At 38.7% G+C, this 22,237-nt stretch overlaps 1 protein-coding gene across 7 annotated transcripts in view; it reads right to left on the reverse strand.

Moving 5' to 3' along the window:
• Window positions 1-22,237, reverse strand: part of cadm1a (cell adhesion molecule 1a) — a 467,380-nt gene that overhangs the window by 272,377 nt on the left and 172,766 nt on the right. The gene's annotated exons all lie outside the window — the stretch shown is intronic.

Here is a 22,237-nt window from a genome sequence, read left to right on the forward strand (position 1 = left end):
TATATGTATATATATATATATATATATATATATATATATGAAGACAGTTTGAAGCCTGATGTCTCTTTGAGCTGAAATAAAACCATTGCTATTAAGTTAGATGAATAACAGCAACATTTTTTTATCGATCCTAAGCCTGTTGTTATTTATTACTTCAGCAATGAAAAAAAAGAGTAAAGGTATATTCATATTCTTGGATTTAAGTGGAGGATGATCCCCAGTTTCTTCCTGACATTGAGGTGCACAGGTTCTTAGTTTAACTCAGTACCAGCAGACATACACGGGCACAGTGTTGGTATCAGACAACAAGAAGAAAAAGCTGCTTTACATATAAAGAATTAATGAGAGTAATGTTGTATAAGGTAAAGCACCAATTAAAATCATTCAATACTTTATGGAAAATTCAACTCTATTCAATTCAGGTTTATTTATATGGCACCAATTTAGAACAGCTGTTGCGTCATTCACTTTATTTTATAAAGTAAAGAATGGGGAAAAACCCCCAGAAAATCAAACAACCCCTATTGAGCAAGCACAGCAAAGGAAAAACATGGAGGGGCAGCCTATGAGTGGTTGGTGGGTGAGGGGAAAAGAAAAAGAAAGCATAGGGAAACGAGAAAAACACAGAAAAGGGGGACAGAAGATGAAAATGTAATGACATGCTGCAAGTATAAAAACGTGGGGAGTGAGAAACGGCGAGTAGAGAAAAAGCACGCAATGTATCACAGGAAGTTGTGCAACAGTCCGAGCCTATAGCAGTATAACTAAGGGAGACATCAAGGTCAAAAAAGGCTTTATCAAAAAGATAATTCTGGAGTCTAATTCTTAAAGCAGAGTGAATTTCTCCCAAACCCAAACTGGGAGATGGTTCCCCAAGAAAGTGGCCAGAAAGCTGAAGGCTCCACCTTCCATCCTACTTTTAGAAACTCTAGGAACCACAAGTAAGCCTGCAGTTTGAGAGCGAATAACTGAGTATCATAACACATTTGTCTGTTTGTTATGACAGGGATGAATACCAAAAAAGAGGCAAAAACTTAAGTTTAACCTATAATTTTGATATAGCTCCAGCTCACTCATTAAACCTTGAACCTACAGGCTCTGCTAGAACCTTTAAACCCATCAAAAGGTTATGAACTGCCGTAGTCAGGCTGTAATACTTAGAAAAAGGGGCAGCTGCTGAATTACTGTGGCGTATGCTGGAAATTATGTAAAAATATGCAGACAGCTGATTTAGCTGTCCATATGTCTAAACAGAATTTATGACAAAGTGAAAGAGTTGAAATCAGGTCCGTGCACACTGATCAAGATGTATGAAGCCAAACTGTGCAAACAGACGGCTTCATAAATCCAACGAAAAGAATCACAGTGGAGTAATCTGCCTTTGTAACTACGGTTAACTTTAAGCAATAAAGCTAGAAAGGGATTTATGCATCTATCCCCTGGAACTTTTGTCTGGTTTTCCTACAGAACGTTTGATATTGTTTGATATTTGAGAAGAAATGACTCAATGCCGAGCAACCAGAGGACTGGCAGCAGTTTGCCGCTTCCTGTGCTCAGCATGTGTGCACCTACACCAAATAACTAATGGCCATGTAGAGTCCCTGAGATGTAAGGGATGCTCAGAGTCAGATGAAAGATCAGGGTAGAACATCTGTGTCATCGGTTTGCTGCCCACGCTCATTTCTTTATTTTGCTTTGCTCTTATGAAATCATTTGTTAAATATGCTTTGGCTGCCTGGCATCCAAGAATTATTCCCCTTTTTCAACAGCGAGAGGGAATTATATTTTTTCCTCCCCCCCCCCATACAGACAGTTTGATTTGGTCTTTTCTGCCTGAGTAACCGCTTTGTCTCCAGGTGCGTTTTTTTAAACGCCCACTGAGATGCATTTATGCACACACGTAAACACACTTAAAGGCAAACCAGCCTAATGAAATGTACTTCAGGATTTCCAAAAAATCACACTCCACAGGGAAACTACTCACTCCTCCACAGGATGTTTCTGCCATGACCGCTGCCAACATCTAGACGTGATTGCTTATTGGATATCATGCTCCTTTTTATCTGAGAAAACTGGATTGACACTCATGCAGGCATCAGTGATTCACTTCTCCAGACGACGCTAGTCTCGATGCCCCAAAGAAGCTCAAATCAACAGAACTTTCCGTAGTAGTATAAGGTTTTTTGGGGAGTTAGAGAGAAACAAAGTAATACTTTCCAGACCACCTTTGAAAAATGAGAAATAAAAACAACTGTATTACTTCTGACTGAATGAAGATCAAAGTCAGAGAGTGTAGCAGGTTTAATACAGCTTTATATATCAGACATTCCTGCCCAAACCCTTAATTCTTGTCTATGTTAGCATGTAAGATTAAGCTAATCTAATTACTTCTTTTCAAACCTCAACTTTTCAGCCGCCCTACTTGTACTCACGCTACACCGCGCACTTCTTGTTTCAAATAGGTTTGAGTTTAACCTGACATGGGCCAGTGGGCAAGCTCCCTTCTTCCCACAGCCTGAGCAGTAATAAAGGTAGCGCTGGCCACAGCGACGGAGGGATGAAGCCGCTGAGTTGTTAGAAAGAGGAAAGAGGAGGAGCACGGATGCCAGGAGGTTGGTCAGGGACCAGCTGGGAATTGGAAGTGAGGAGAGTTTGGCGAGGTGCGAATGGAACCTCGGCAGCGACTGAGGTTTCCATTGCACTTGACTACTCTTAGCTGAGCCAACCAAGCATGGAGGAATGAGCAGTTGGGGGGTGAGGGTGGGCAGCTGTACTCTGTCTGGCTCTGCTGGTTCTTCTTCTTAGCAGTTATAAATCCTCTCACTACGGCAGCCGTGCTCATCATTTTCTTTCTTCGAGCAATTTCAGGAGGATTTCTCGTGTGTTTGTGGTTTTATTAAACATGGGAGTAATGTTTAATGCCCACAACAAAGCTTGACATTGGTGAAAATATATTTTTTATGCCATTTTCAGTCATTAAAATATGAAAAAAAAAGTATTCGATTTTTTTTAGGGATTGAGAATCATATATTGTAAGTAAGCACAAAGTCTTTATGCATTGGACAAATATAGTGACATAGATTTCAGGAAACAATGAATCCACCTTTAATCACGGCACCTAATTTATAAGAACTCAGTTGTGGTTAACACATTTGTTTGCCAATTGACAGATGTCTGCATTGAATCCAGCCAGAGACTAAAATTCCTTTTAGAGTTGAATCAGGAAGAGTATCTCATTTAAAACTGCCAAATCAAACATGTGGAGCAACCCCTTGTACCAAGGCAACAACTGAAAGTAGCTTATTCTTCATCTTCTTCTATTTCTTTTATGACTGTGTTACAGTAAAACTTTGACATTTAAAAACCCACAGTTATATCAGCCATTGGTCAGTGAAGTCTCAGAAACAAGTTGAGTATCATCTTTGTGATCTGAGATCAAATCCTACATGGAAGGGCTAGATATGACTGAGAAATAAGCGTTTTCTGGGCTTTAGCTGTTCTCAGACAGCTCTATACACAAGGAACTGAAGCTGTCCTCTTGATTTAAGGCATTAGACTCTGCTTTAAAAAACATACAAAAATAAAAACATTGCTAAATATAAAAAGATTCCAGTAAAAGGGATTTGCAACTGCAATTAAAGCAATGAAAATGCTTATCTAGCCTTCAAATAACTGCTGTGTTTTCCTGTCACCTGAAGAACTGAAAACCAGTGAATTACTTTAGCTGATGATGACTCCACAGGAAAAGGAAACCAAAAGTACTAGCAAATGGTTTGCTGACCATGTTATTACTGTGCTTGACTGACCAGCCAACCTGCCTGACCTGAACCACACAGAAAAATCTGCAGGGTATTGTAAGAAGGAAGATGAGAAACACCTGACCCAAAAATACACAAATACACATGAGCTGAAGGTTGCTATGAAAGCAGCCTGGGCTTTAATAACACCTCAGCAGCGCCACAAGATGACCACCCCCATGTCATGGTACACTTGTGGAGCCCCAACAGAGTAGTGAGTGAATACATTTCTATAGGTACTGGCTTTCTGATGTTCATTAATTGGTTGAAGCTCCAGCAACACTTCTGATATAAAGAACAGCTTTATTGCTTGGCCTGTGGTTTTTATTATGGTCATCAAGAACTATATTGCAAACAAACTGCAGGCAAACACTTTAACCAGCATGTTTGAGTAGAAAACCACTTCTAGGGGAAAGGTTTTGAACACCCAATCATCTTCATCTAGTATATTTGCTCACCAGTGGAGCAGTTGGGTAGTGATCAATGTCAAACCTGGGTATGTTTGGTACTTAAACAGGAAGAGCATACATTTGGGATGGTGTTTTTCCTCATCTAATCATAAAGGACAGTTGAAAAAAAACTAAGTACAAATACATAAAAACTGATACAAAAAAAGGATATATTTAGAAAAAATACTATTAGATTCACAGATTAATAAAAAAAAAAGAAAATAATTTTTTTATTAACTCTGAGTTGATTTTTGTGCGGACTCGCTGCACACACACAAGCCAGTTTTTGCAACCAGTGGAGTCGCCCCCTGCTGGCTGTTATTTATAGATTAAAAATCTATATTAAGCAATTTGTTTATTTGAGGTAGAGAAAAAGCTAAATTTCCATTTTATTATATTTAATTGCATGAACAGACAAGAGAGTAATGGTAATGTAGATACAGGAGAGATACAGGGGAGAAAAAAAAAAAAAAAAAGACCACTAGCATATTAGCTTCACTTTACAGACTGCGAAGTTAAGCATTTCAAAGATGGTTTATGGGTTTGACATGTGGCTATACTTACATTATCCGTTTCTCAAACTGACTTTGTGAACACCCAAGATGTTAAGAAGCTTTAAAACCAAACAAAAAGCACATATGGTGGAGGTTGGAGGAATCAATAAGCCTAAATAGTGCAATACAAAGTCTCAGTTTGCTGTTTGAAGGCTTTCAAGTTCAGATGATTGATGTTTATTACCATGCAGCAACCTGGAAATCATAGTTGACTTGCAAAGATTTTATCTACAAAGCTTGAATCTTTGACTCATTCACTTATTATTTAACTGAACGTGTTTCATGCCCATTTAAGCCCTGGGAGTTCTCTAAATGCAAATAAAGTACTTCATAGTATTCCTCAGAGCACATGGGAAATTAAGAAGAAGGCACCACTGCCAGGAACCGAACCCCTATCACATTTATTTATTTTTATGTTGCGAAATGCTGCATATTGCAGATTTAAAGAACAACAAACTCCACTAGATTACTTTTGGCGCATGGCTGAAAGTAGAGAGAAGACGCAGCAACCTCCCAGTCTTAAGTCTCAGTCTGGTGCAGTCAGTCATCTCCGGGAGATGATAAAATATACACCAGCAGAGGTTCTGTGTGTGGCTCTGTGTGGGAGGCAGCTGGGAAGAAGTCATCATTAAGGCAGAGAAATCAACAATAAAGTCTAGCACAAAAATATTTGCTCCCACCCTTGATCTGTTTTTCAAAGTGTAGAACGCATATTGCTTGGTGGCCCAGAGGCCTTAAGGCACAGCTGAATAAAAGTACTGTATATTGTCCCAGTCACAAAAAGCACAATTTGAGGTAAACAAAGTACAAACTTGGTTCTAAGCTGATGATCCAGTGTTATTTTTCCCTAAAGCACTATTCTACTGTTTCATTGGAAAAACAATCATTAGCAAAAATTATTAAAGTGTTATTGGAACAAAGATGCACTCGAAAAGAAGAATACTGCAGGAGAAGAAGAACTTCAGCTGCACTGCGAAAGAAAGTAGCACCAACATTTCCGTGCGTTTTCAAAGATTTATACCTTTTTAGACTGGCAACACTGGCAGATACGTACCTATAAATATTTTCTTTACTGAGCTCTCACATCAGTCTTTTATGCACTCACACGATTTTCTGTCAACAATAATTTACATAGGTTTTATTAGTTTATCTTTATAATTTATCATTCATTGACTTTGAGGCCAACTAGCTCTTTACCTGCCTTCAATACCTCAGCATCACATCTAGTTCTGATAGACCTGGTGTTGTGCTCATTGATGACGGTTTCCCTTAGCAGGATGCCAAAAACAGCCCCAGTCAATCCTAGCTCTCTAAGGAGAATTATGAATGCCATTTTTGTGATCTTGCTGTGCCAGAAACAGAAAAAGGCAGAAAAAATGACAACAAATGTGAATGAGATCAACCCAGCTGTGCAAGCTGTTGAAAAAGCACAAAGAATAACTCCATCTTCCATTGGTGCAGCATGTTTTTGATCAATGTTAAGAACATCACATTCTAGCAAAGCTGTTCCCAGAAACCACAAAAGTATTTTGAAGTTATATTAATGGGGAGTTTTTTCTGAATGACTACATGGCTTCATGTTTCCGTTCCCATTTTCAGCATCACAGCTGAGAGTTGGCGAAACCATACTAAAGCTATTAAATAACAAGTTAGTGGTCAGTTAGGTAGAATGGATCATTTCAGTATCAATTCATCAATTTAATTTCCAATGTGATAAAGCCCCTGTGAGTGCTTTAATAAAACTAAAATGACTTTCTGGCTGTTAATTGCTTTTCATGTAAAATTAAGCCTCTAGATTGGCCCAGGCCTGTGAGTTGCAGTGAATTGCCCAGGATCCTACCCTCTTTTCTACATTCAGCATGCTGCGGAAGGATTTTTCAATGCACAACTCTGATGTTCTTTGCAGGGATGCCATGCTTCCTAATTAATGTCTGTGTTTGACTACCATGTATTTGTTACAGTTGGGGAAGTGACAACGACTATTTGTTGAGCCAAGCGGGGGAGCAGAGGCTAAAAACAAGGTATGGATGGAAGAAAGACAGAGCAGATGGGACGGTGTCAGGGAGTGCAGAATGAAGCATACCTTCATCCATCACGGCATGTGTGCACGACACACACACACAGGAAACACACACAGTAATCTCACTATTGAGGCAACAAAGCACAAGAAATGGTTGAGGTTTCTAGTCAGTGTCAAAGTAAATTTAGTAGAAAATGCAACATCTCTGCACAACAGCTACTTCGAGTCTGAAAAACTACATGTCCACAGTGAGTGGAATGCAGGACCATGTGCAGGAAGTACTTTATATAGCAACTTAATGGATATATGAGCATTCTTTAAAAACTTTTTAGGGAGACTATTTTTTCACTATTTTATCATAACAATTTAGAGTGAGTAACCTGATCATAACAGTTCAGAAAATGCTTTCTAGCAAGAAAAAGTTGAAGGGAATACAATGTCTGTTTTTCCTAACAACATTCTGTGATGGATGTGAAACGATGACCACATTCTTTTCTTTTACTAACTTTAAACAAGTAGTTTTAATTGCCTAAGCTTAACCACTCCAGGTCACTTTCATGTTATTTCATGGGTTGCTGCCATTTAATTAGTTGTACACTGAAACATCCTCCGCAAACAGTGTCAGTTCCCGTTCAAATTGGACTGTGCACAGAAGCATGGTGTAAAATCCAAGCGGGCAGCCTTAGGGAGGTTTACATGGTAGCAGTCGTCCCCTCCACCCCTCCATTTGTTTTTGTAAACCAGGAATTCTAGTATATTCCCCAAATACAATTTAGTCAGGACCATAAGACTCAAAATAAGAGTTAATTCTGTCTGCAGGTGGAGGTGGGTTGCAAAGCAGCTTGCAGATTACTATATGCAATATAAAATGTACCATTCAGGCTTTTAACACTGTGGCCTATCTGAACAAACACTATATAGCTTACAAGATCAAATGCTTAATAGAATACGTCATTATAAAAGCAGTGACTCAGTGTATCAGGGATTGCCTTTAACGTTTTAAAAATATATGTAATAAACAAATATGATTGCAGTGGCACAAAAATCACAGAAGTGTCCACATCTTCTTTCTTTTCTTTGGCAGAAAAATGTCAGGCACTTGCAATTTGTTCTTTTCTTTTTTCTTTCCCCCCTTTTTTCAATGTGAAAACAATGGCTTTGGAGTCTGGCTGGGGAGCATGGACAAAAACATCAAGGAGCAAGATCTCCACCTGTGACCCTGTAGGCTCCAGCTCTGTGTTGGGTTTGGAGTGTGATGTAGGCCTGGCTGCTCCTCTGAATTCCCTGCCGGGGACGGTGGGGATTAGCTGGAAAACTGTCTGAGAATGACTAAATAAACAATGAAAGCAACAGCAAGAGGGGAAGCAAAAGACAGCATGGGCATGACATTGTTTTTTTGAACTCTATACTGGATTGCCAAGGTTATAAAAGGTGACAGTAGAAAGATTTGAGAGGAACTTTCAAAGCAAGATCTATCAGCTGATATTGTCTGGATGTTTTCTAGAATGTAAAAGATTTGAAACCAACACTGGAAACAGTTTTATATAAGCAATACTTATGAGTGTGTTTTCTTCTTTGCGACAAGAGAAAAATTAGAATTTCCATACAACCCATTCACCAAATATCTACAAAGAAAGCCAGGAGCCTTATAGAAAATTGGGTGCATAATGCAGCAATTCACTTCTCATTTCTGCTCCCCACATATCGGACGGGGCAAACAGAATGGTAATGGAGTTGATGTCTCCATGCTCCGACTCACGCTCATTTGTTATTTATTCATGAGAAAGCAAGCAGGGTGCCTAGCCTAATACAGTTCATATTATTCACTCACTCATGCTATCCAGATTCAAGTATAATATGATTTCAGTTGAAAACTTCTATCCTCCTATTCTTGAAACACAACTTCATTCAAACTTGTAAGTCAAAGAAAAGAAGGAGATTCTTCTGAATGTGTAACAAAAGCATGACAAGGACGAGCATGGAAATCATGCGACCCTACTTGGAGAAGAAAGACATAGCTGAGGATTATTTCCCCAATGGTTGTATGGATATACGGCAATAAGGCTAAATGACTTCATCTGTCAAACTTTGTCCCTTTTGTTTTTCTCTTTTGATCATACTCATACATCAATTTTGCCCAAGAATGTGTTGCATTTGGAGGATTTCTGCCCAATGGAACAAAATCTAAAGCAAACAAAAAAAACTACCAATTAAAGGTTTATGCACCAAGGATACCAAGCAGTTAATAAAAGCCTCTACACAGCGAGGACAGTTGGCCTTTAACAAAATATGACTACATAAACACAGTAGTTTTAGCATATTACTAAGAAGGGTGAAGGCAGTAACGAAGCAGAACTATGTTATAACCACAGCCATGATTCAGACATGGGTACAGTGACAATGTTACAGTGACAATGTTACATTAAAGTGTGACAGTGTAAGAAAAATGTGTTACATTTTGTTCCCGTTTCCACTTCAGTTTCCACTTAACTATAAATCTGAAAAGTACGATTTTTATTTTTTTCCACTTTAAACTGTTGTTCCATTGTCATAACAATACAATAATGTAAAATGACTGCCAGATGTTGACAGCTGAGGTGATTCTGAAAAAAGGGGTAAAATAATTCACTTATACTTCACACTTCGTATAATTTCTGGCCCTTTTACAGCCAAAATGACCAATGAGTCCAGACGGCCTAAATCATGCTCGGTCGATAAGGGGTTAAATTTGAAGTCTACTGACCTTTGGTGCTGTGGAGTCAGCAGTGAGTATATTGAGATGAGAGGGCGGAGTGCCAGGTTTGCATAAAAGCATTTAAAGACGATATAAGTAATACACGCTTGGCAACATAAAAAGTAAAAAACAAGATTCTGACTGAAGCACAAACAACGATTTCAAGAGTCAACAACACCTCAAATGTTGTAGGCAATAGGACAGGTCAGGACTTTTTAAAAATTAAATGGCTAAAAGAAAAAAAACACCATCAGAAAGTGTCGCAGACCACCATCAAACAATTTCGAGAAATTAAAAAGTTAAAACTAGCATGTCACAAGTTGCCACAACTAAGCACAGTCAACTGAGAGTGGAGGTGGGGGTTCTGGGGGTAATCTACAAATCGAATTTTCCCCACTGAATATCGAAATGTATTTTTGCTCCATCCCTAGCTGAGAGATCTAGTTCAGTGACTAAAAATAGTGGACCTAAAACCTCAGTCAAAAAAGGTCAGGTCATAATAGTATAAACTTTCATTTTAAGTGAATTATTAAAAAAAAAAAATCACCCCCATACATTTGTCATGGGAATGGAAATGAGCAGAGCACAGTACATCCACCAGTACTGCTGATTTAAAAACCCAATATATCAGAATATTATTTTAGACAAACTATTCAAAGGTGTTTGTTCCAACTCTTTTTTTATGCTGTTAATTTCTATTTATCGGCCTTTATAAATTGAGATAATCAGTAGCTGGTGGCACTTCTACCTTTGGCTTTGTTGTTCAGCCTCAGAGCTCACTGCTGGCAAGGATTTGTACTGTAGCTTTAGAAAAATTGTCCTGAACTGTGGAAATACAGCTGTGTAAATACTGAATCAACAAGTTGTCACGTTAAAAACATTTTGGATTATAGATAAAAATATCTTTTCTATTGTTCCCATTCTTCTGAAATTCCGTTTGATTGTATGAATGCTTGTGTCTCATCAGACTTCTTATTCTTTTTTCTTTAGCGATCCCGCTGCTTTATTTTGCAGTCTCATCGATTTTTGTTATTATTTCTGACAAACATGATGGGAAAAACTACCAAATCAAATTTAATAAGAACAAACAGATCTTCAACAGTCAGAGTTCATTTCTTGAAAGAAGAGTCTACAAAATAACTCAACAACACTATTTATTACTATTCTCCCATTTTGGAACACAGAGGGTGGACCACTTAGCTACTGGTGTGCCCTGTCCCTCTAAAATCATCTGTGTTTACTTAACCTTTAGGAAGTCCTCATTAGTCAGCTTACTCCAGAGGGCCTATTACGTTGTCAAGCGTGAGATAAATTAACAGTGGGATCATTGATTTGACTTATGCCTGGAGCCGGGATCACGTTGGCTGGTCAGTATGCACCGGGTAATTAGTTTATCAACAAGAAGGGACTTTTCTTAAGTGATTAATCAGGGGATCTCTCCGACTCTCAAAGTACTAGCATGAGCAGCCAGTGGAGTGAAGAGGCACCTGATGTGGGGAGATGGTAGTCACCTTTAAAAACAGCATCCTGGTTGTTCAAATATGTAGGAAATCAGACTTCTGGGAAAAGGGACCGTCCATTCTTAGACAAAAGAATGAGTGCCACAATCTCTAATAGGTTAGATTCAATAGCCAGGGAAAGGTCTTCTGTTACCATATTTTAATGCCCATAACCCTGTTTTCAGTCAAAAAAACATAAAACATAAAATAACTGTCTGTTAAGAACAGGAACTAAAGGCAGGCTTGTCCAAACATTGAAGCCCAAAGCACTTCTATTCAGAGTGCTTTGGGCATGAAAAATCAAGAGAGTAATATGTTTTATAATTGATTAGCTATCATTAAGCATCAAAACAAAAAGACAAGCCTCGGCACTGCTAATGGTAAAATGCCTCAGGGTGAAAAGTGCCTCCTCTTGTACATTTACTCTGTGGGAGAAAAAAAGGAACTTTGTAGAGTCCAGCAAATTTGTATTTATAGTAGTAAGAAGGGGCTTCAGCGATGCATGGGTTAGGAGACTGCGACTTAAGCAGCACAGGGAAAGAAAATGAGTTTCGGACCAAATGTGGCTGGAGGATAACCGTGCACTCTTTAGGCATTTGATTAAAGTACTGCCGTTTGTCATGCAGTTGCAAACCCAGCTGTTGCGGCGCATGCTGAGTCACAGCATATGGAGCGGGCGTGGGGACAAGAAGGGAGGCCGAGCGCCAATAAGTTAGAATGGAGGGGAGAGATGCACACTGCTGGGATCTAACACTTTCATCCAATAATGGAATCTCATTACCAAAGTGAGAGCTGTCCAGGCAGACCTAATGAAGCCCCACATGGTGAAGGCTGGCCCCTTCACACTGGGACGAGGGAGGGAGGAAGGAGTAAGGGGAGCTAGTTGGACTGACAAAGAGTGAGCGCAGGAGAGACATCAAATCTATAAGTAGGAGGAGATGTGTCAGCGCTAAATAAATATGGGGAAAGGATGGCAACAGATACAGGGCAAAAGGGGAACAAGAAGCAAAGAGATGAGGGTGAAAAGAAAGAATATGAAAATCAATTGAAAGATAAATGATGCTGCAACTCTCAGAGGAAAACAGTACTCAGAAAGAGACTCCAGAAAGCATATGGACAAACGCTAACATCCAGGCTTTTAGGGCTAATTGATAGATGGCTACTACAGGTTGCCACCCACTCTCTGTGGAGATCTTCAATTTTTTTGCCTCTCTCTGAGCATGTCTGACAGGGCAATCTCTGTATGCTAATTGGCTAGCCGAGCCATTGGGCCACACAGTCCCACTGTCCGTCCCCGGAGTGCTGTCATCCTGTTGCAGCTGACAACAACTACTTTTCCTCTTTGGTGGGAAGGTGCATGGCAGCTGCCAAAGAAAACTGGAGACAAAGCCTCCCCAGTAGACACCGAGGCCCTATGTTTCAGTAAAGGACGCTAAAAATAACCAGCAATTCCACTATGCAAACCTGACACTGCGGTCACTGTTGACAGTACATCCAGCTGGGATGATAAGGAGGACGAGTGCAGGGCTATGACCATAACATTAGGAATTTATACCATCATCTGTGATTGAAAAAGTCGCCATATAAGCCAAGTGAAATACAGTAGCTATGCAAGGTCATGACACCGCTTATACCATTTACTATAATTTATAGCTGTGAGATGAATTATGTTTCTATAGAGGTGCTCATCAGGTTATGGGTTAGATTTGGTGTAGAAACTTTATGAAAGTGATACAAACTGTGCAAACAAAAGTGAAAACACACAAATTTCCCAACTGCAAGACAAACCAGGTCCTTACGACTGAAAAAGATGACTTTTATGTCCAGTACTGCTGCAACCAGTGTGTCACCTTTTTAGATCTTTGTGGTGCAAATCTGGCAGAACAGGGATATTTGATGGCCTATTATGAAAAGACATTTAGGATATACATGATCATATAGTAGTTATTTTGTTTCCTGGGTGAAAGTTTTGTGTTTAATTGTTTATTTAGGTAGTCCCTTTAGTGCCTTATGGCCATCCTCTCTGACAGAAAGACCTGCTTTAGAAGATGTTTAGTGACAACAGACCAGCGAGAATCTGGTCAAGCACTCACACGTTGTTTTGGAAGTCCTTGTTATTTGACCCATTCTGCCAAATTCTGTCAAACCTGGATTATCAAATACATAGTTATCAAACGAACCAAATGGTAACATTTAAATATGAAAAATAAGTCTAAAACCCTGACATCAGTCATTTTTAAATTATGTTTACTGGTTTTTCCCAAACACAAGGCCATTTACAGAAATAATAGGTACAAAAAGAAGGAAGTTAGGCAAGAAACACTAAAAAACACACAAAAAATTAAAAGGACAAAATATGAAAACTAATCCCCTAAAACCAATCCCACTCCCACTCACTACCAGACAAGGGCTAAAATGGAATTAATGTCTAAGCCAAAAGAAAAACTAAAAACAACCATAAAATATACAAATATGAGTGAATAAATGTTAAAAAAAAGAAAATACACCAACACAGAGAAGAGGGCCACCAGTGAAGTGTATAAAAACCCAAGAGAGTTTAACAATGCCTCTATAAAAATACACATTTGAGCAGCACAAACAAGTGTGGTTGTCAACTCTCTACAAGGTGATATGTTATCTATATAATGTCTAAAAGCATTAGACCAGCATTCGTCAAAGACTTACAGTTGCTTTTTCTGAAGTCATATAAGAGATTTCTTTAACTTAACAGCTGTGATATGATCCACAAGAACTTTCATGTCATGATATGAGTGATATAGCAACACCGTGGATTTATGTTCTCCAGTACAAACAACACGTGACAAGCCCAGGAATGTCTGAGACTGAGAACGTGTTTCAGCCTCCACTGAGGATGTAGCGAAACGAGAGCTACTTTAACAACTGCCAACAGAGCAATTTGAAGAAAACGATTACTGATAACGGTGGAAACAGCAAAACTGTTTCTTCGCTTGAGGCAAAAACAACCAGGTTACAAAACAGGCGATACTAGCACCTGGTCATGTGCAGCACAAACGTACATAAATGGCTCAACCTGGATAATTTGAATCGCTTGCTAGCTGCACTCCATATGACAGGAAACAACTGATGAGTGTACATGGTGGTACAAAAGCTCGACCCAAGAATTTGCCAGGTGGAAAATATTTAATGTTTATGATGTCAAAAACTACTAATACAAAATCTCTGCACATCTGAAGGTGCAACAGGTGCGTGGGAGAAGAAATTCTACAAAAACAATTAAATGTGACTCCTGCTTACAATGTCACATTAAAATCAGGCACCTGATGAAGGTCGACGGGACAGAAAAGCTGTGAAATAAATTTATAAGCGTTAAGTGAGACAGTGTGCGAAAATTGCATTTAATTGGGGTTTTTTGTGGAATTATGTGACAATATTGTGCAGCCTGCTTAAGAGTTACACGTGTAAGTTTTTAAGCAGTTGTGTTACACTTGAAATTTCAAGGCAAACCTACTTTTGTTCTCACATTTGTCTTATACCTTGTCACTCTGCATTAGTATTGCACTATAACGCTGCTGCTCGCACATTACAGCAGTAGAGTCCCTTTGTAAATTAGGTAGTCAGTCATCCAGCAATCTGTAATGACCAATAAACCGCTGTTTTTCTATATTGTCTGAAATATCAGTATAGCAAATTTCCTTAAAACATGATGATATTGATGATAATATACAGCATAGACCTACCTGGCAGTGTTCTTTCTTAGATGTCACGTAATGTCACGCATATGCCCTTTACTTATTTTTACTTCTTACTTTCTTTTTTAAAGGAAAATTTAACAACTACATGAAGACAATTTTTTAAGTTACGTGAAATCCACCGTAAAGTGTTAATTTAACCATACCTAAAACTGTCACTGATTTGGAAGCAGTTATTAAAGAAGAAAAACAAATCTATCATTTTTGTCATATCGTTCAGCAATTGTAAAACAACAAAAACAATTGTCTTTAAAAGTGTAAAAGTAGACTGACGAGTCTGAAATGCTTTGGCAGTGATTTGAAAGAAAGATCTTATTATCATTTGTAATCTCACCTTACTATGTTTGACTGTCATAATCCAAAAACAAACAGAAATACAACACAAACAACAACAAAATCCTTATATCTGGGCCAACTTTGTCTTGCATAATCCCCAGTGGGAAAACCTTTCCAGCTCAAAGCTCATTTTGCTTCTCTCATATCAATTTATAGTACTGCCTTCCACTCCGATAAGGAAAAAGAACACCAGAGCCTCCCACCCGAACTCGTACCCTACCTCCTAAAAAAAGAAGTGAACACATACTGACATAGACAGGTGGCCAGTTTTGTGACGTTTCATCATCTGTGATACAATATTTACATTTTTAGTTGTTGAGTTGTCTTAGAGAATGAATGATATCCCCCATAATACATATTGCAATTAGTGTGATCATTATTAAGATTATCAGTCTTACTGATGTATCATAGCAGTTAAACATTAATAAGCATTGATAAAATTGGTTATCTGTCTATGCGTGAGCTCTGCAACCTGTCCGGAGTGGATCCCGCCTATTTCCCTATGACAGAACTGGGACAGACTCCAGCCTTGGATAAGTGAAAGAAAATAGATGGGTGGATGGACGGACGCCAAATGGTCGTCCTTGGAAACTAATTTCAAAAGGACACTTAAAAACTGTTTTGCAGGTGACTTGATGAATCATACACTTCTAAAAGTATCATGAGAAAATCAATTAGATCAGTGAATCATAGGAGAGCAGCATCGAACAGTAAACAAAACAACTACAGTAACAGTAAACAGTAACTACAATAAAACTTGTGCACCTAAAAGGATCTACTCTAACCTATTTACAGGGAGCAACTGTTGTTTTCTCTATAGCTCACCTCAAGCTCTCAGTATTTCCTCACACTTTTCTTAATGACTAACCAAGCTAAATTGGTAGAAACAGCTACTCTGTAAGCTCACGAGCCAAAATTATACCTCTACACAGATAAGAGAAAAAAGGTACAGGACACGCAGCATTTACTACAGCCGATCATCCTCTGTTGGCCATCGGGCATCATTAATGGATTTGCATGGTATAATTTTGAATTTCCCTACCCAAATTAAATAATGATCCCATTTCAAACCAGTGCACTCACCACAACACCCCAGTCTCATTTGAAAAGCTTAACATAGACCCTTGGCATTCATCCAGTTTAACGTGACAGCTTGACAGTTTGAGGATGCACACCCAAGATACCAACGAGAAAAAAAAAAGTATAGCCTAAAGGTTAGTGCTGCACCTAGTCAATCAATGCAAAGTTTTTCATGCCACAAGGGACTGTTATGCTAATAACCCACAAGAAAAGAAAAACATCTTTAATCATCTCTCGTTTATTTGATGAATTGTGAGTCGGCGCCACCATTAAATTTGATAAAATGCTACATTAACTTATGTCCACATCTGTGTTTTAATCATGCTATTGAGATGGATGAGATGGATGAGGTGTCTGTGTGACGACGGCAGCGTCCCACATAGCTTTAGATACACGGCTCTGAATAAGAGGTTATTTTCACCTGGTGTCAGCACTTTTACAAAGCCTGATTGCTTGAGAATAATGGCCACTTTGGCAACTGTCAATTTTCCTCTAAGGAAAATTGTTGATGCCGTGTGATTCGCTGAAGCTGTCATTTCCTGGCCGCCTATTTCAATCAGGGCCACCCTGCTTACTTCATTACAAAGATAGGCAGATAACTCAGCAGCTTGACTCACATAATCTACCTTCCTGAGTTTTATCATTTATTCACAAGTCCAGATTTGTGCTCTAATTGGAAGCAAGAACTTGATAAACAAGCACTTCAGTCCCATTTGCAGATGTTTGCCAGTTATCTGCTTATATCCTTAAAATAATTTTCTTGTGAATCCCCGACCTTGATATTGCGAATTAATTTATTTGAATGAATTTTACTTATTCCTAAGATCATCTCACTACCTCAGCAGATTGTTTTACTTTACTTTGAGACTAGGGAGCTTTTTATATTCAAAAATGAAAGCAAGAAACTTCCCTCGAAAGAGCAGCGACAAAGCTCCAAGAATGAGTATTACATTTCTTCGGAACTTAAGGACTTCAAATTAAAAAGTCTTCACATTCTTTTGGCACATAAGTATCATGCCGAAGACATATGCATTAATTCAAGGGTCAGTTCTGCTGTTAATACTTTGGGACTGGCCCAAGTACCAATAAGCCTTAGCTGAAGAATGCTGTGCATTAGAGGCTTAGCGCTTTCTTTCTCAAACTCTCATCAGGGCCATTTTCAGGCTAGCTTCATACTGAGTGCCAAATGGCAGAAAGCAAAAGGATGGTGAAGAGACTGGAACATGCAGCCAGCCAGAGCCACATATTTTTATTCTGGGGAGTTGCTGGACCAAACCTGAGCTGAATAATCATTAAATATTAGACTACAATTCACCAAGCTGACACAAAGATGACTCCAAAGGGACATCCTCTTGGACTTTTGCTGTATCTGAACATACTACAGGGCAACTGTTTGCTTTAGATATACAAACTTTATCAGTAGAAAGGTACCAGCTGAAGCCTGGTATCCATGAAGCTGCAAAATCAATAACGCACCAACAGAGATGCATCACTGGCCCCACACCATTCAACATTTAAGAGAAGTCTCCAAGAGATAGTAAGAGACAATAGTAGTGATCCACGGTTGATCGTTGATTAGAACTCCTCATATGATAGGAGATTAAATCATTCACTAGAGCCTGTGTAGAGGTGTCTAATTGACTTTTATGGGGCATGTCTCTCCAGACAGATCAACCTTGAAATTACAGATCGGAAAATGAGGCCTTGGACAAAATGCCCACTTGGACTGAAAGGCTATGCAAATGAGGCCGATCAGTTTTGCAATCCTCAGCCCTGAATTGTGCTTTTGCTGCTGAAACAACTGTTTCTAATGTCTATTTGTACTTATTCCTTATTTACCTTTCTTTTAACTGGTCTTTCTTTCAGTACAATCATTCTAATCATAGCTAGCCAGAAAGCTTTGTGCGTTTTAGGGTAACGGGGTCATTTTTTTTTGGTTTGTTTTTTTAAAGCAATAGCTTCACGTTTGGCCCCAAAGATGTGCTTCTTTTAAGGTAGGTTTTCTGTAGTCCCATATTTCATAACTATAGTGGCTACATGACAGCTAGAGATGAACACAGATGAGAATCAAGAGAGGCCAACTTTCATTCTGATGGTATGAAGATAAAGCCTCTCTCTAGAAGTGGATTTATGCAACAGATGCTGGATTAAGAAGCTGGTGACAATATACAGTCCAACACAGTGTCAGTCCTGTGAGTCAGTGCTCAACCAAAAGGAACGTTTCTGTCACGCCACTAAATCTCACATCTGCTCCCAATAATCACGTTTATCCTCACTAATCAGTATTGCCACTACTACGAACTCACAGGGCCGAAACACGCAAATGCCCTCCAATACTGAGATCACCTTGAATATCTCAAAACCAAAACTCTACATAAATTCATGTAATTTTTCTGTGTCTACCATATTCTGTAACTGACAAATTCCCCACAGAAGTATTATAAACTTGTCACACCAAGAAAAAGGGACTTTTCTAACACTCCTGCAGGTCTGTGACACGCTCTAAATGGCCTTCACTCCAAGTCAACCGCATTAAGATTCTTAGAGGCGACATGACTGTGTGATTCTTTGTATTTGTCAGAATTTCTACCCATCCTTTCAAAACATTCTCTGCACAGTTCCTCTGGTAACTACTTTACTACAACACAAGGGTTATTCATCAAGTTGGTAACACTGGATAGCTGATAAAATAGTAATATAAATGAAAAAGTTATTGGAAAGTAACAATTGTAACCTAAGGCCATCAGCTTCCCCATTGATAACAAGATTTTTCTTTTTTCCCTGGTACCAGATAACTCAAATGAATACACAAAAAATTCAGTTTCATTTAAGGATGACGACTAAAAAGAGGCAGAAATATGTAAGTGGACTGTATCGACATTACTCATAGAGGTGGGAGGTTATTTTTTTAGAATCTTGTGTATATTAAAGTAGTGCAAAGAGGTAAGCTCTATAGCATACTTTGAATGTCAGACTCTTACCTGAGAATATTAAGAAATATACTGAAACTTGAACGTCTAAAAACCTGATTTCATTCCTTTAAAACCTTCCTTTGGCAGCTTGAATTAAAAGTTCAACTCTTGCTGAAACCAATTACCTCTTTGGGACACCTACGAGACAATTATGATTGGGGCGTTTTAGTTAGGATAATTAGTTGAGCAGAGGCCTAATCGGTTATGCTGGGGTAACACTTTTCATAAATAAAGATGAGTAAACATGCACATATGCTAATACATATGTTAACTAAGAGGAGCAATTGCTAATTTCCCCTGTCAGCCTGTTTGGCTCTGTCAGTTCACAGCTGTAAATATGAACTGAAAGTTACAACCTTGTAAATAAAGGCTGGACAAAAAAGATAAGTGAAAGTAGACAAAGAGAAAAGGTTAGGACCTTCTTTTTTTTTTTTGGAGATGTGAATGGATTGCATACTTTTGATGATCGGTAGAGTGTAATGTATACAGATACACAGAGAGATAAGCAGCTGAGGAAGACCACAGAAAATAAGGACAGTAGGTAAACAGCAGTATAGGGATATTGTACAATGGATTGAAAAATACTGGCCGAAACTCAGGTTCGAGGCAGTAAACGCATACACGTGGGACAATATCCAAAGGACATTGTTGCAGACGTCTGGTGGTTTGTTCAGATGCAACTCTGCAAACCGAAATTGTGCTGCCACGCTCTTTTTAGTGAGAAGAGGCATTCTCCCAGCAGCCATTCAAAAACACAAACTATACTTGTGTTTTCATGAACTTTAACATTTAACATGCAAACTTAGGCCTACAAATGCAGATCTTGGGTTTTTTACAGTTTGTCTGAGCTTGGGGAGAATTTTTTGGGACTTTCACTGTTGGCAAAATTGGCAAATGTCTTGAATATTTTCCACTTGTAAATAATTTTTTCTCACTGTCTGATGATTGACTTTAAATTGTTTGGAAATAGCTTTGTAACCCTTATTGCAGTTTGCTGTCCTGCAAAATGCTCAAACATCTGCTTTTTAAGTGACGCCGATATTTACTGATGACTAATTAATCAACGGCATTTGATTAGTAGCACCTGCTTGCTATTTACCCTCTTAATTCATATGAAAGCAGTAGTTTGTTTGTTTTCTTACACACTGCTTCTACATTTTGGCTCAGTTGTTAAGTAAATAACGAATAATGAATAACGGACGATTTTTGTTAAATGTTTTGATTTTTGTGTGCTTTCTCTTTACTGTGACTGAAGCTTTAAAAGCATCTAAAAAACACAACGCCTGTTTTCTTCTGCTTAGGCTTTCTTTTTCTGTTGAGCATTTCAAACTGAGGGAATAGCTCTGAGAAGATGCGCGTAAATTGTACTGCTGAGTGGCTTCTTGTTTCCGCTATTAACCGTGCAGCAGAAAAGAACTGGCAGCAGTTATGCAGGATCCTTGTCCCGTCACCGCAGTGCCTGCCAGGTTGTTCTTTAAGCTAAGTCGTCCTCTTTGTCTTGCTTTTTGTTTTCACTTGCAATTTAATGCGCAAGATTACTGATATTACAGGCATGAGAAAACAATTTCGTTTGGAACAAAAGACAAGACCATTGATGCACAACAGCGAGAGAAGATAACAGACGGCTGAAAGTAAAATTTCATTTTCAGATTAGAGACAAGCTGTGCAAAGGCCTCTATAAAAAGCTGTCTCGCCAGATGCCTTTTTGGGCAAATCCTTGATTTGATTAGCTTTTAAATGCTGTTTAAAAAGCCTCTACTGCACAGAACACAATTAGGTTTTTCAAATGGTGAACTAGTGATCCCCTCTACAGCTTGATATCCGCAGGCTTATCTCCTAGTTTATTACATTATAGTGAGAAAATATTACTGTAATTATACTGTAAATAGAAGCCATAATTGGAAAGGGGGCCACCCAGTGATGTGCGATCTGAATTAGACCTGCAAAACTGTAGGTGGCTGGTGAAGGTGAGCATCTTTTCTGCATCAGCAGAAGAAAATGAAGGCGCCACTACAGCGGCAGTGCAAGAGAGCCATTAAAGAGAATGCACAACTAGATCCTCAAATGAATGAATGCACTAAGTAGTTCTCAAGACAGACAACATTAAAGAGTAAAGTGTGGCTTCCAACTAAAGCTAACATCATTAAGTTCACAACAAGAAGATCTGAAGCTACGGGGCACACTCATGAGAGAAGAGGGTTTTCAAACGCAATAAAAACTGCCAGAGTTGATATTTCTGAATATCCCTCAAAAACATATTCAAATGTCCTGTGAGTTACATAGACTGGAACACACTTTTCAACCCATACGTGAGACAGCCTGAAGTTATGTTAGTCTCTGTTCACTAATGGTCCCAGAGAGCTCCTACGCCCAGACAATGAAATAGATTATTTGTAATATTCTTCTAAAACGAATGCAGAAGGGGAGAGAGACCCTATTTCCCCTATATTGGCATCTCTTCTTGGGTTCCCTGTTAAATCTAGAATTGAATTTAAAATCCTTCTCATAAACAAAGTCTTGAATAATCAGACCCTGTCTGAGTTTTTTGGATCCAAAATGTCATACCTACTATTTGAAAGACTCACTGCCAATTATTGCAAGTACTCGATTACAGTTCTTGCTGCCAAGGGTGGCACAGCCAGTTATTGGGTCTATGGAGCAATTACTTTTTATACTATTGAGGACTTTTGGCCCATTCTTTGGTCATTCTTCTGTTTTATGTGGATTTTAGGAGAGTTTTCGAGCATGAAAGGTCTGTTTAATTTAATATCAAAGCTTCTCAACTGGATTTAAGTCTGGACTAGGCCACTACAAAACCTTCATTTTGGTTTGTTTTTTGGGGTTTTTCAGAGAACAGAGTTTATGGTTCCATCAGTTTAAGCAAAGCAGCCCCAGTCCATCATACTACCTCCACCGTGTCAGATGTAACAGGACACAAAACGTCTGTTGCATCAGCATATAGAATAATCCCGGTGTGCGTGGGCAACAAGGAGGCAATTACATTTTAGCCTTTTCCCATAATAAACAAAATAAAATAACTTCTTGTTATCTATTATTAAAATATG

This window comes from Haplochromis burtoni, unplaced genomic scaffold (genome assembly GCF_018398535.1).
Source record: "Haplochromis burtoni strain Fernald_Lab_line unplaced genomic scaffold, NCSU_Asbu1 Contig_17, whole genome shotgun sequence".
NCBI classification, from domain to species: domain Eukaryota; kingdom Metazoa; phylum Chordata; class Actinopteri; order Cichliformes; family Cichlidae; genus Haplochromis; species Haplochromis burtoni.